This window comes from Numenius arquata, chromosome 24, assembly GCF_964106895.1.
Source record: "Numenius arquata chromosome 24, bNumArq3.hap1.1, whole genome shotgun sequence".
Taxonomy (NCBI): domain Eukaryota; kingdom Metazoa; phylum Chordata; class Aves; order Charadriiformes; family Scolopacidae; genus Numenius; species Numenius arquata.
In genome coordinates, this window is record NC_133599.1 from 5,548,137 (window position 1) to 5,559,675 (window position 11,539).

Below are 11,539 nucleotides of genomic sequence, written 5' to 3' on the forward strand. Positions count from 1 at the left end.
TGCTCCAAGGCTACAACCAGCAACATCAGCTGCCAGAGACATAAACAACCCCAGGAGCTGCTCTGGGGTGGGTTTATAATTTCTCCAGCTCCACCTCCTGCAGCCCCCAGGCTCCTCCAGGCGGTGGCCAGCACAGGCATCCTCATTTAAGAGCTGAGATTAGGGTAGGGAATTCAGGTATTCAGTAGGAAAGAGAAGTTACACCTGCCTGCCAGGGAGCCTCCCCTTCCAAAATCCTCCCAGGTGATGCCACAACCTCCTACTGCAGCCCCAAAGATGAGCATGGGGTGAGGCCAAGGCAACCAGAGCAATGCAAGGCTAAAGGAATCATAGAATAGAGTGGTTTGGGTTGGAAGGGACCTTTAAAGGCCACCTAGTCAACCCCCCTGCCCTGGGCAGGGACGCCTCCCACCACACCAGGTTGCTCCAAGCCCCCTCCAACCTGGCCTTGAACCCCTCCAGGGATGGGGCAGCCACAGCTTCTCTGGGCAACCTGGGCCAGGCTCTCACCACCCTCACAGCAAAGAAGTTCTTCCCCACATCTCATCTCCATCTCCACTCTTTCAGTGTCAAACCCTTCCCCCTCCTCCTATGGCTCCCCTCCCTCATCCAGAGTCCCTCCCCAGCTTTCCTGGACCCCCTTTAGGGACTGGAAGGGGCTCGAAGGTCTCCCCGGAGCCTTCTCTTCTCCAGGCTGAACCCCCCCAACTCTCTCAGCCTGTCCTCACAGCAGAGGGGCTCCAGCCCTCCCAGCATCTCCGTGGCCTCCTCTAGCCCCCCTCCAACAGGTCCATGTCCTTCTGCTGTTGGTGGCCCCAGAGCTGGAGGCAGCACTGGGTGGGGAATCTCCCCAGAGTGGCAGAAGGGGAGGTGCCCACTGCTCGGGGCGGGGGGGGGGGTGTGTTAAGAGGGGTGATACAGCGAGCATCACTGCCGGGCTTGCGTGCACCTTATGGGGACGTGAGCTGGTTCCAGCGTTTCGGGATTTCCTGAATCTCGGTGTCTGCACGGCCAGCAGAGCTGTCACCCTGCCCAGGTCACTGCAAGAGAAGCGTGGGGGCAGTGGGGAGAGCTCTTCCTCGGTGGGCTCAGGGTAACGTTGACTTTAGCAGGTGACATCCAGCCGTTGAGAAGCACACGTGGGTCTGCTCACATTGAGCTGTCTCCCCGCTCCAAATCCCTTAAAGAAAAGCTGCCGCTGCGGGATTACAGGAATTACCTGGTCCAAAGGGGGCTGATGGGCAGATTGATGCTCGGCGCAGTGGCTGCATCTCCGTCTGCTCCCGTCCCCGGGATGGAAACACAGCAGGAAGCTCTGGGAACCCGTCCTCACCCGGAGCTGGCTCAGCCCTGCTTGTCTGCTCACGGCGGGGATGCTCAGCTCCCGCTGCTCTTCTCCTGGGCTTTGCTTCAGGATCATCCCACAGCCTTCACGCAGCACCCTGTGAGCAGTTCCTCTTTTTATGCCCCCACCCAGCAAATCTGCCTGTTTTAAAAGGATTAAGCATCTTCACTTTGGAAAGGGGAAACTGAGGCACGGGAGAACCGTCCCCGAGCAAACCAGCTCCAGAGAAACCCAACATCCCCATGCAATGACCAGACCCCTCCATCTCTTTCCCCACCACCTCCCCCAAAGGGTGGGAAGCCCCTCTCCCGGCTTGGATCCGACCCCTCCGTTATCCCTGGCGTGGTGGCAGCTCCCCATGTGCTGGTGTCATCCCCGTCCCCGGCAGCTACTTTCCCAAATTAAAAAACCATGCGCTCATCGCCCTGACATGGCACCACGGAGCCTCTCGCTTGTTTGTATTGACAGCACCATCTTTCGCTGATTAAAATTCCTTTAAGTGCACCCAATGGCTCATCCCAGCCCCGAGGCCAGGGATGCTGTCACTGTCCCCCGTGTCGTCCCCCCCTCCCCACATATCAGGTCCTTCTGCCCATGTTCCCTCTCCGCTGTGTGTCCCCAGGTGCCACGTGTGCCTCCCTCCCCGCTTGGTCCCTCCTTGGCTTCAAAAATAAAGGAAAAGAGTCCTCCTGGAGATGGGGGAAAGGGGGATTTTTGTCGGGGAAAAGAAATTGGAGGGTGTAAGGGTGTGCCAGGCTCCATCCCTGTCCCTTGTCCCCTCCTCCCGCTTGGCTGGGGCTGGATTTATACCTAGAGGGATGATGAGCCAAGAGACACGTGCCAGGAGGGGAGTCGTGCCAAAAGTGCCCAAATCCAAGCCTTGCAGCTCCAAACGAGCAGCAGCACTAACAAAATCCCTGCCGGCCCCGGGCTGGGGCTGCCGGAGTTGCCAGGCTCAGCCGGGATTTCCTGCTGGCGGGGATGGGGTCCATGAGGATATTGGGAATGCCAGGAGCATCCCACTGCCCCAAAAGGGTTTGAATTCCTCATAGGGGTGGCCAAAGTGGCACATGGTGGTGGTCCCCGCGGCAGGGCCACAAGCAGCATCAATAAACCATCCTTTCCGCTCCCTCCAGGAGCCGTTGGTCCTCCATAGTTGGTCCTAGTTCTCCCCCCAAGAGGGTTTTGCTCCCCCCCGCCAGGGGTCCAGCCTCTCCCATCTCTGTCTCCCCATCCACCACAACCCTCCTGTGTCTCTGTGGTCCTTCAGGAAGCTGGGGTGGCCACAGCCATGGCCAGCAGCCCAGCACACAGCCCCAGCCTGGCACGATGGAGCACCCAGAGCCAGAGCTAAGGAAGCCCTGCACCAGCTGGGGGTTTGGGATGGGAGATTCCCCCCCCCCCCCCACTGCAGCACTCAGACATTCCAAGGGTATCCTGGGGTGAAGGACTTTACCGGGTTGATGGCCCGTGTCCACCTTCGTGCAGGTTCAGAAGGCTTGGCAGCACTTGACACCCATCTCCCTGCCCCGCGATACACTCACACAGGGACTCACCTCTCTCCCCGAGCCAACAGCCAAAGGGGGAGGAGGAAGAAGAGGGGAACCCTGGAGATACAGGTGGCCCTTAGGGACACCCTTGGTGCCTGAGCCACTGGTTTGTTCATCCTGATTAATTTTTTGTCCGGGAGTCAATGGGGAACAGGTTGCAAACGGTTGATGTGGTACAGGCCGGTGATGGGAAGAGGCTTTGGCCAGGATGGAGAAGGGACTGGGGGACACTACAGGGGACATCTCCAGCCAGCTTTGTACCAACCGCCCACAACATCACCACCCTGCCCCTAAACCCACCTCCCAAAGAGCCAGGCTGTCCTGGTCCCCTTGAGGCCACCCTCAAGCAGCCTGGCAGGTCCCGAGCACCTCTGAGATGCTCCGAGCCCTCCCGGTCCCCAAAAGCCACATGAGCAGGACCCTGGAGGGGATGCAGGTGTCTGGCGTCACTTGACCGAACGCCCCTGACCCACCAACCCAAGCTCTCGGCATTGATCCCGTGATCACTCCGTGACCATGGCCACGTTGGAGAAGGGCCACGGCATTTCATATCCTGAGGGACTCAGCAGCACAGCGAGACTCTCGCGGAGCATCTCACTCCCGGCCTCGGAGGAAGGCTCTTGCTTTAATTGCTCTTTGGCTCCCGGCCACCGATTGCTCACATTTGTGACTGTTTTCTTTTGGGTTTTGTGGCAGCTTTTCAGTTCCCCCCTGGTTTTAACCATCCCGGCCTCTCCCTGCATCGCCGGTCTCAAATAAAAGACCTCGTGCCCCCGAGGTGGGTTGTCAACAGGGAAAACCTCCAAATCTCCACCCTGGAGGTGTCGGCTGAGGCCCCTCCAACTCACTGCAGCAGTGACTGGAGTCGTGCCAGGTCTCTTTGGCTCTCGGGGGACTCACGCTGCACCTTGCGGGGTGCAGGGGGTTTAAACCTCCTTCAGAGCTGCCCAAAAGGTGACACCAGGAGCACCCCAGCCCCAAAAGGGTGTGAAATATTGACCCTAGATCTGTGAATCAGCTTAATTCTGCGGCCGAGGCAGGGCGGGGAGGACCAGCCCCTTCACCTCAATGCGGTGTTCACTCTGAAGCCTAAGGATGGCACCGGTGCGGCCGTAATGCTGATTATTTCATCTTTGAGAGTCAGAGCGGGCAGAGCCAATGCATTTGCCAGCGCTGCAGTGCCTTCCCTTCGACAAATGAATATCGCGTGGCTGCTGAAACCAGCCGGCCGTGGGCTTTCCAGTGGGCTCTGCTCCAAGCCCTGCGAGAAAGCGAGGAGCTCGGCCAGAACATCCAGGCAACGCCGCTGCTGAAATCACCGTCCCCGCTGCCAGGGCCACCCGGGGTGGGGACAGGGCTCTGGGGATGGTGGTGGTGGTGGGGGGGGACAGGCAGGGAGCCGGCGGCGAGGAAAGATGGAAGCGAAGGATGGGTAGGGGAGCTGACTCAGCTCATGGATGTCTTTATTCGAACTCTAGTACAGTGGGACAGGTAGAGGCATGCGTACAGGACAGACGGACAACGGGGGTAGTATTGCCTTGATCACAGAGATATGTAACAGCGTTAGAAAGACACTGACCCGTCCAGGCCACCCCACCACCTCACCTATTGCTTCCCATCCCTGCGCCCCAACCGACCCGCTCGTGTCCCGTCCCCCCCCCCAACCCATCCTCTTGGGGTCTGCACCCCGCGGTAAGCACCCATGGTGGTGGGGGGGTGACGGTGCAGCGACCCGCTCATGGCATCTCGAATGGAGCCTTCCAAACCCCGGAGAAGGGTCCCCAGCGGCCGTTTGAGGATGGAGGGGGGGGGTCAGAGCACGGATGGAGCCGCGGGCGGGCGATGTCTCGGTGAGCGGCTGGTGAGGCTCCGGAGGCGGAGGGGGCACGGTGCATCCGAAAGCGGGGGCGAGGGGAGGGAAGGGCAGCCCAGGGGAGACGGGCAGCGTGTACGTGGCAGGGCTGGCAGCAGGCAGGGGAGCAGGGCTGCCCCCCGGCACCCCGACCTCCCCTCCTGGCCCCGCTGCGGCACCTCTCCGGGGGGGACCCAGCTGCCAATCCCCCCACCCCAGCCATGGGGCTGGGAGCCAGAGCTTTGGGCTGCTGCGGTGGGCAAGCAAAGCTCCTTGGGGGGAGCATCCCTTGGCCTTGGGGGGAGCATCCCAGGGGAAATGCAGGTCCCAGCCTTGGGGAGAGCATCCCTGGGCTTTGGGGAGAGCTTCCCTCAGCCTTGGGGAGAGCATCTCCCTCAGGGAACGCATCCCTTGCCCTCGGGGGGAGCCTCCTCACGCTTTGGGGAGAGCATCCCTGGGGGAATGCATCGCTCAGCCTTAGGAAGAGCATCCCTTGGCCTCAGGGAGAGTGTCCCTGAGCCTTGGGGAGAGCATCCCTTGGCCTTGGGGAACACATCCCTTGGGGAAAGCATCCCTCAGCCTCAGGGACAGCATCCCTCTGCCTCGGGGAAAGCATCCCTTGGGGAGAGCATACCTTGGGGTACACATCCCTCCACCTTAGGGAAAGCAACCCTTGGGGTACACATCCCTCCACCTCCGAGAAGGCGTCCCTCAGGGCGAGCACCCCTTGGGGAAGGCATCCCTCGGGGAGAGCATCCCTCGGGGAAGGCATCCCTCACCAGGGCGCTGCCTGTATCCAGCCGGGGCTCAGGAGAAGGTGACCACCTCACCCTGGGGGTAACTGGAAGAGAGGACATCTTGGCAGGTGTCTGCAATTAAAGACACAAGTATTAAACACGCCATTAGACACTGCTTTCATCAGCTATTTGTGGAGAAATAGGAGAGGGAGAGGGAGACTGAGCTTCCAGGGGACCCAAACTTTGCAGGGTGCTGAGAACGGAGTAACTACAAAGTGAAATGGTCTTCTCCGGAGGAATAAAATGCTGTTATTCCATAGGTAAATCAGGAAAATCTGTTTTTGAAAAGCCTCAGAATGGACCCAGAGATGGAGACTTGGGAAATGATTCTCCGAGAGAAACCAGACGGGGAGTCAGGGCAACTTTGAGGGTAAAAATGAAGAGCCGAGGACAGAAGTCCTCCCTGCCACAGCCCTCTCCTCCCAGAAACCTGCTCTGGACCAAAACTTCCCAAGCCAACCCCAAGCCAGATGTCCCAAAGCCAAGCCTGGTGCATTAATATCCCGCAGTGTTTTTGCTTCTCTCTCTCTCTCCCCCTCTCATTCGTTATCATTGAATTAATTAACATTGATTGGAGCTCTGAGTCACAACACCGCCTCTACCCGTGTGCCAGGACCTGGTTTCCAGGCGAGGGGCCGTCAGACGGGGAGACAGCGCCTGATCCACCCGATAAAGCCACAACCTGCTCTTTCCACCCAGGGATTTTGCTGCAAAACCCAACGCCAGCTTCCGACGGCAGGTTTGACCCGGCTTTTCCCGCTGCAGATCGAACACAGCATCCAAAAGCATCTCATTTCCCCCAAAACAAAGGTCTCCTCCATCGAGCATCGCTGCGTGGCTTGGGTGAGCTATGCCTGGACGCGGAGGCTTTTCAAAGCCCCGCATCCCAGAAAAAAAAACCTTAGGATTAAAGTCCCTGAACCCCAGGGCTTGCAGGAGAGGTCCCCACCTCCCGAACTGCCACGATGGATGGGTTGAGGGGACCCAGCATCATCCCCCAGCAGCAATTTGGGGACCGGCACTGGCCGTGCACGAAGCGGCTGCTAAAAAATATCACCACTCCGGGTTCAATCACTCCTGCAAGCAGCTAAAAGCTCTCGGCAGGGCTCGTGGCCTGCGAGAAACATTCCCCGTCGGGTCGATTGATTTACCGGGGACACGACTCGGCTTTTAACTCCCATCTCCTCCTCCCCGTTCCAAGCCATTTTGTGTGCGAGCTCCAGCCCTGCCGCCCGCATCCTCCAGGGACCTGCCTTGGAAAGCAGCTTCCCAGCCTCAGAAAAAAAATTAGCACGACTAAAAATAAATAACAACAGTCGAGTTGGGCTTTGGGGTTTGTTTTTTGGGGGTTTTTTTGTTTGTTTTTTGTTTTCTTTTTAAATTTTTTGTTTTGTTTTGTTTAATCGCTGTCCCCCAGACGAAGTCACACCGGGAGAAAAATCACCCTCCTCCTCACGGCTCGATTCTGCGCCACCGGCGGGTCCCAGCCCCTCCGCCGTGCAGGGCTCCTTCTTCCACCTTTTTTTGGGTGCCCATCGACAGCGGTGGTGATGCCCCACCACCCCCTCCTTGGGCAAGGTAGAGGTTGACACAGCCCAGCCGTAATCCTGCCCCCCAAAATCCCCAGGGGTTGTTGCCAGGGCCACCCCCCACACACACATAAATTTCCAGGGGTGGGGAGATCACCCCGTTCCACTTTGGCCCTGCCAGCATCTCCCCCCACCCCCCCCCAACCAGCACTGCCTCCAGGGGCTGCCAGCCTCCTGCTGCTCCAGCACAACGTTTGGGTAGGTCCTACACTAACTCTGCTTTGCTCTGCCAGTGCGCTTGGTTTTTATTTTCCTTCTCTGTTTCCACCCCCATCCCACCCCCCTTGAAAATCTGTTTGCTGAAAGAGAAACCACCAAAAGCCAAACGCACTTCCGCAGGTTCTGCTCCTCGCAGCCCCCCCGGCCACCCCTCAAAAGCTTTCCTGGGCCACCCCAGGACACTTTCCAAGTTCCTTTTCTTTTTCCCACTGCACCAGGAGGGGGTTGAAGAGCCAGCAGAGACCCCGTGGGGCAGAGCACCCCACGTGTTGGAGTTAAACACCCCCCAGCCAACATCTGCACCTCCCGCAACACCCATCTCCACGGACCACGTAAAGACGGGGGGATTTCATGATGATGGGCAAAAGGCAGGGACCACCTGCATCTCCTGAGCTACGAGGACCAGGGATGCTACCCTGGGGGGGGCGGGGGGGGGGGGGACTGCACATCTTCAAAGCCCCCTCTCGCCTGGGGCATCCTCCGCACAATCCGGAGAGCTGGTCCCGAGCCCGTGCCGCCATCTGGCTGGTTCCCCTCTCGCTCTCCAAAACCCAAGGATTATTTTTATTTTTCTTTTCGCAGCCACCAGGACATATTCCCCGTCCCAGCCTGTCCCACACGAGAGGAAGAGCGGGACCCGCTCCCCAGCACTTTGCAAAACACTTTCTCAGCCTCCATTTACCTTTTAATTAGGGAAAAGCCTAAGGATCGATCGCCCGGGCGGAGGTAACGGAGTAACAGACTGGGAGCTGGGAGGCACCTATTTATAAGCTCAACTGCAGCTTATTTTGCATCTGCCTCTGCTCTCCCTGTTCCTCGTCAGCATGGGCAAGGGACGGGGTTGCTATTTATTTTATTTTCTTTTTTTATTGTCGTCAAATAAGCGCTGAGGATTTTTTCCTGGCAGGGGAAGGCAGAAACAGGCTGCTTCTGGGTAGAGCAATTACTCTCCTGACATCTGAACCTCCTGCCCGGCCGCCTGACAGGCCTTTCTATTTTCTCAGCTCCTTCAGGCATCTCCCCAGAAACAGAGCAGTTGTGGCAACAATAACAATTAATACTTTGCACGCAAGCGGGGATGGCGGCGCAGCCTCCACGCAGCACTGGAGGGACTCCCAGAAGGAAAAGAGAGGGAAGGAGCTGCTGCTGCAGGATGACGGAAAGGGGGGGAACGGCCCCCAAACCCCCGCCCCCAAGATCCAAAGGATGAGGCTGCTCGGCTTTTGCCCCTTGCACGGCTGCTTTCTGCACTGGGTGTGGATGGTTACAGGGGTTTATTCCCTGTCCCAAAGTGCCACCGGTCTCAGCAGACAGACAGACGGACAGACAGAGGGATGCAAGGACTGCCACCACCATCAGGGCAGCCCGATGCTATGCAGCATCTCTGATCCCATTCCCGCTGCTGAGCATCGCAGCCCAGAACCACCCCCCCCTCCCCGACACCCTGGGCTGCATCCCCGGCAGCGTGGCCAGCAGGGCGAGGGGGGGGATTCTGCCCCTCTGCTCCGCTCTGGGGAGACACCCCCCCCCCCAGTGCTGCCTCCAGCTCTGGGGCCACCAACAGCAGAAGGACATGGAGCTGTTGGAGCGGGGCCAGAGGAAGCCACGGAGATGCTGGGAGGGCTGGAGCCCCTCTGCTGTGAGGACAGGCTGAGAGATTTCTGGGGGTTCAGCCTGGAGAAGAGAAGGCTCCGGGGAGACCTTCAAGCCCTTTCCAGTCCCTCAAGGGGCTCCAGGAAAGCTGGGGAGGGACTCTGGATCAGGGAGGGGAGCCACAGGAGGAGGGGGAAGGGTTTGACACTGAAAGAGGGGAGATGGAGATGAGATGTGGGGAAGAACTTCTTTGCTGTGAGGGTGGTGAGAGCCTGGCCCAGGTTGCCCAGAGAAGCTGTGGCTGCCCCATCCCTGGAGGGGTTCAAGGCCAGGTTGGAGGGGGCTTGGAGCAACCTGGTCTGGTGGGAGGTGTCCCTGCCCAGGGCAGGGGGTGGCACTGGATGATCTTTAAGGTCCCTTCCAACCCAAACCATTCCGTGGTTCTACGATTCTATGATCACGGGTATCTGCAGGGTGAGGAGCATGGGGCACCAAAGCTCCCCGCGGCACCACGCTATACATGGGTGAGGGGCACGTATATATGGTATCCACAGTCCTTTAGCTGTGTGTTCCTGCTCAATCACAGCACCCTGGCGGGAACGGGACAGCAGCTCAGACCCAACACACTCACCCCATCCCATGGGAAACTCTCCTTTCCAGGCTGGGATACCAGCACTGAGCTCCCAGCCCTGGCAGCCGCTTCACACCAGTTGATTTTTTTTATTTTTTTTTTTTTAAATGCCATTTTAGGACTTGGGCAGAGGCAGCCGGACTCCTATTGATTTATTCCGCTCATCAAGAATAAATCAAACAACCTTGCTTTCTCCCGCTGCTTTTCGCCTTCGCTGGAACGTGCGCTCCTCGCCAGATCCCTAAACATAGATAAGCGGCTGGGAGGATATTCGGGGGAAGTATCGTATATTCTTGCTCTATTCTTATCCTATTCTCTGGGCAGCCAATTTTGGCCACTGTTTGAGATAAAACCTTGGGCTACAGAGCTCTTTAGCGGTCTGCTCTTCTCATCCACCACGGCTCCTCTTCTAATCTTATCCGGGGGATTAACCCCTGCAAACTCGCCCCCAAAACCGACCCAGACCCCACCTAAAAATAACAAACACGCTGTTTTTTCCCCCCCCTCCTGCATCCCCCAAATCACTTGTTCAGGAGGCGGCGGGGAGGAAGAGGGAGAAGATGCCATGGGTTTCTCAACAGTTTGGTGCCTCCCACTGAAATCCCTCCGTCTCCCATTCGGGGCTGGGTTGTTTTAGAGGAGGTTTTTTTGCACATTAGTCATCCCTTCTCCCGAGTTGCATAACGCCACTGCTAAAAATTGCATCGTGCCCGCTCCATGTCAGCTCTCAGCCTCAACCCTCGGTGATCTGATGGGGGATGAGATGTTTTTTTGGGGTCCACCAAGGGTTTTCCACACCAGGCAACCGGCTCCGGTGTTTGGATAAGCTGATTTGGGAGCCTGGTGGGAGGGAAAGGAAAGGATAGGATCTCTTGGGATCTGTGGCTGCGTCTGCTCCGGGATTAATCCCCTGCTTTCAAGAAGACTCAATCCCCAAAGTTTGAGCCTCTTGATCTGCTGTTTCTGTGAGAGACAGGGCAGCAGAGCTGGTTTTTCATGCCTGGCTCATCCCCAAAGTCAGCGCGTGCCCTTGGTTAAATTATTTATGATTCAGAGACCACTGGAATCATAGAGAGTGACCTTCCCTCTCGCGCAGGCTGGGGATATTCCAGCTCCTCCTGCTTCCAGAGGAGCCCGCTCCGAAGGGGAGGATGCACCACACAAGCACTGGGATGGTGCCACCGTACTCGTCCCTTCGCCCAGCTCATGGGGTTTTGGGGTGATTCATCAACCTGCTGAGATACCTCGTGTAGGGAAATACACTTTAATTACAGGAATTCAAGGAATGCAGCTACAACTCGGGTGCTGCCAGCAAGGAGCGAATCACCACCAGGGCACAAGGGTCAGGAACCACTATGGGACATCCTGGGCAGAGGAGGAATGCAGTTTATCCTAATTCCTCCCTAAATTTCAGAGAAATTCCAGCTCCAGTACCGGATCTAACCAGCGCTCAGCTCCTGCCATCGAGCTCCAGGATCCAGCTCATGGCACCAAGTTTTTTCCTCTCTTTTCTGCTTCCCTTCAACTCTTGCTTCTCCGCTTGCAGAGGGGAAGGCAGGAAGGAAGGAAGGAAGAAAAGCAAAATAAAAGGCAAGAGCTTCTTGTTGGCCCCATGTAGGACTTGGAGGGGGGTTGTTTTGGCCACATGGTGACTGGCTCCTCCTGGCAGCTCCTTCAACTCAGTGGGGAGGGAAAAAAAAAAATATATAAGCCAGAAGAGGCATTTAATGCTTCTCCCTTGTGTAGCATCTCTTGCACCGTGGCAGGAAGGAGCTTTACTGCAGGAGACTCTCGCTGTTAACCCTTCTCTATGCTGAGGGAAACTGAGGCACGGGGAGCCTGGGAAGGAGCAGGAGGGTCCTGGCTGTGGGATCTGCCAAAATCCAGCCCGGCTCCTTTGGGATTTCACTGAATTTCACTGAATTTTTAGAGTTGGAAGGGACCATAAAGATCATCCAGTCCA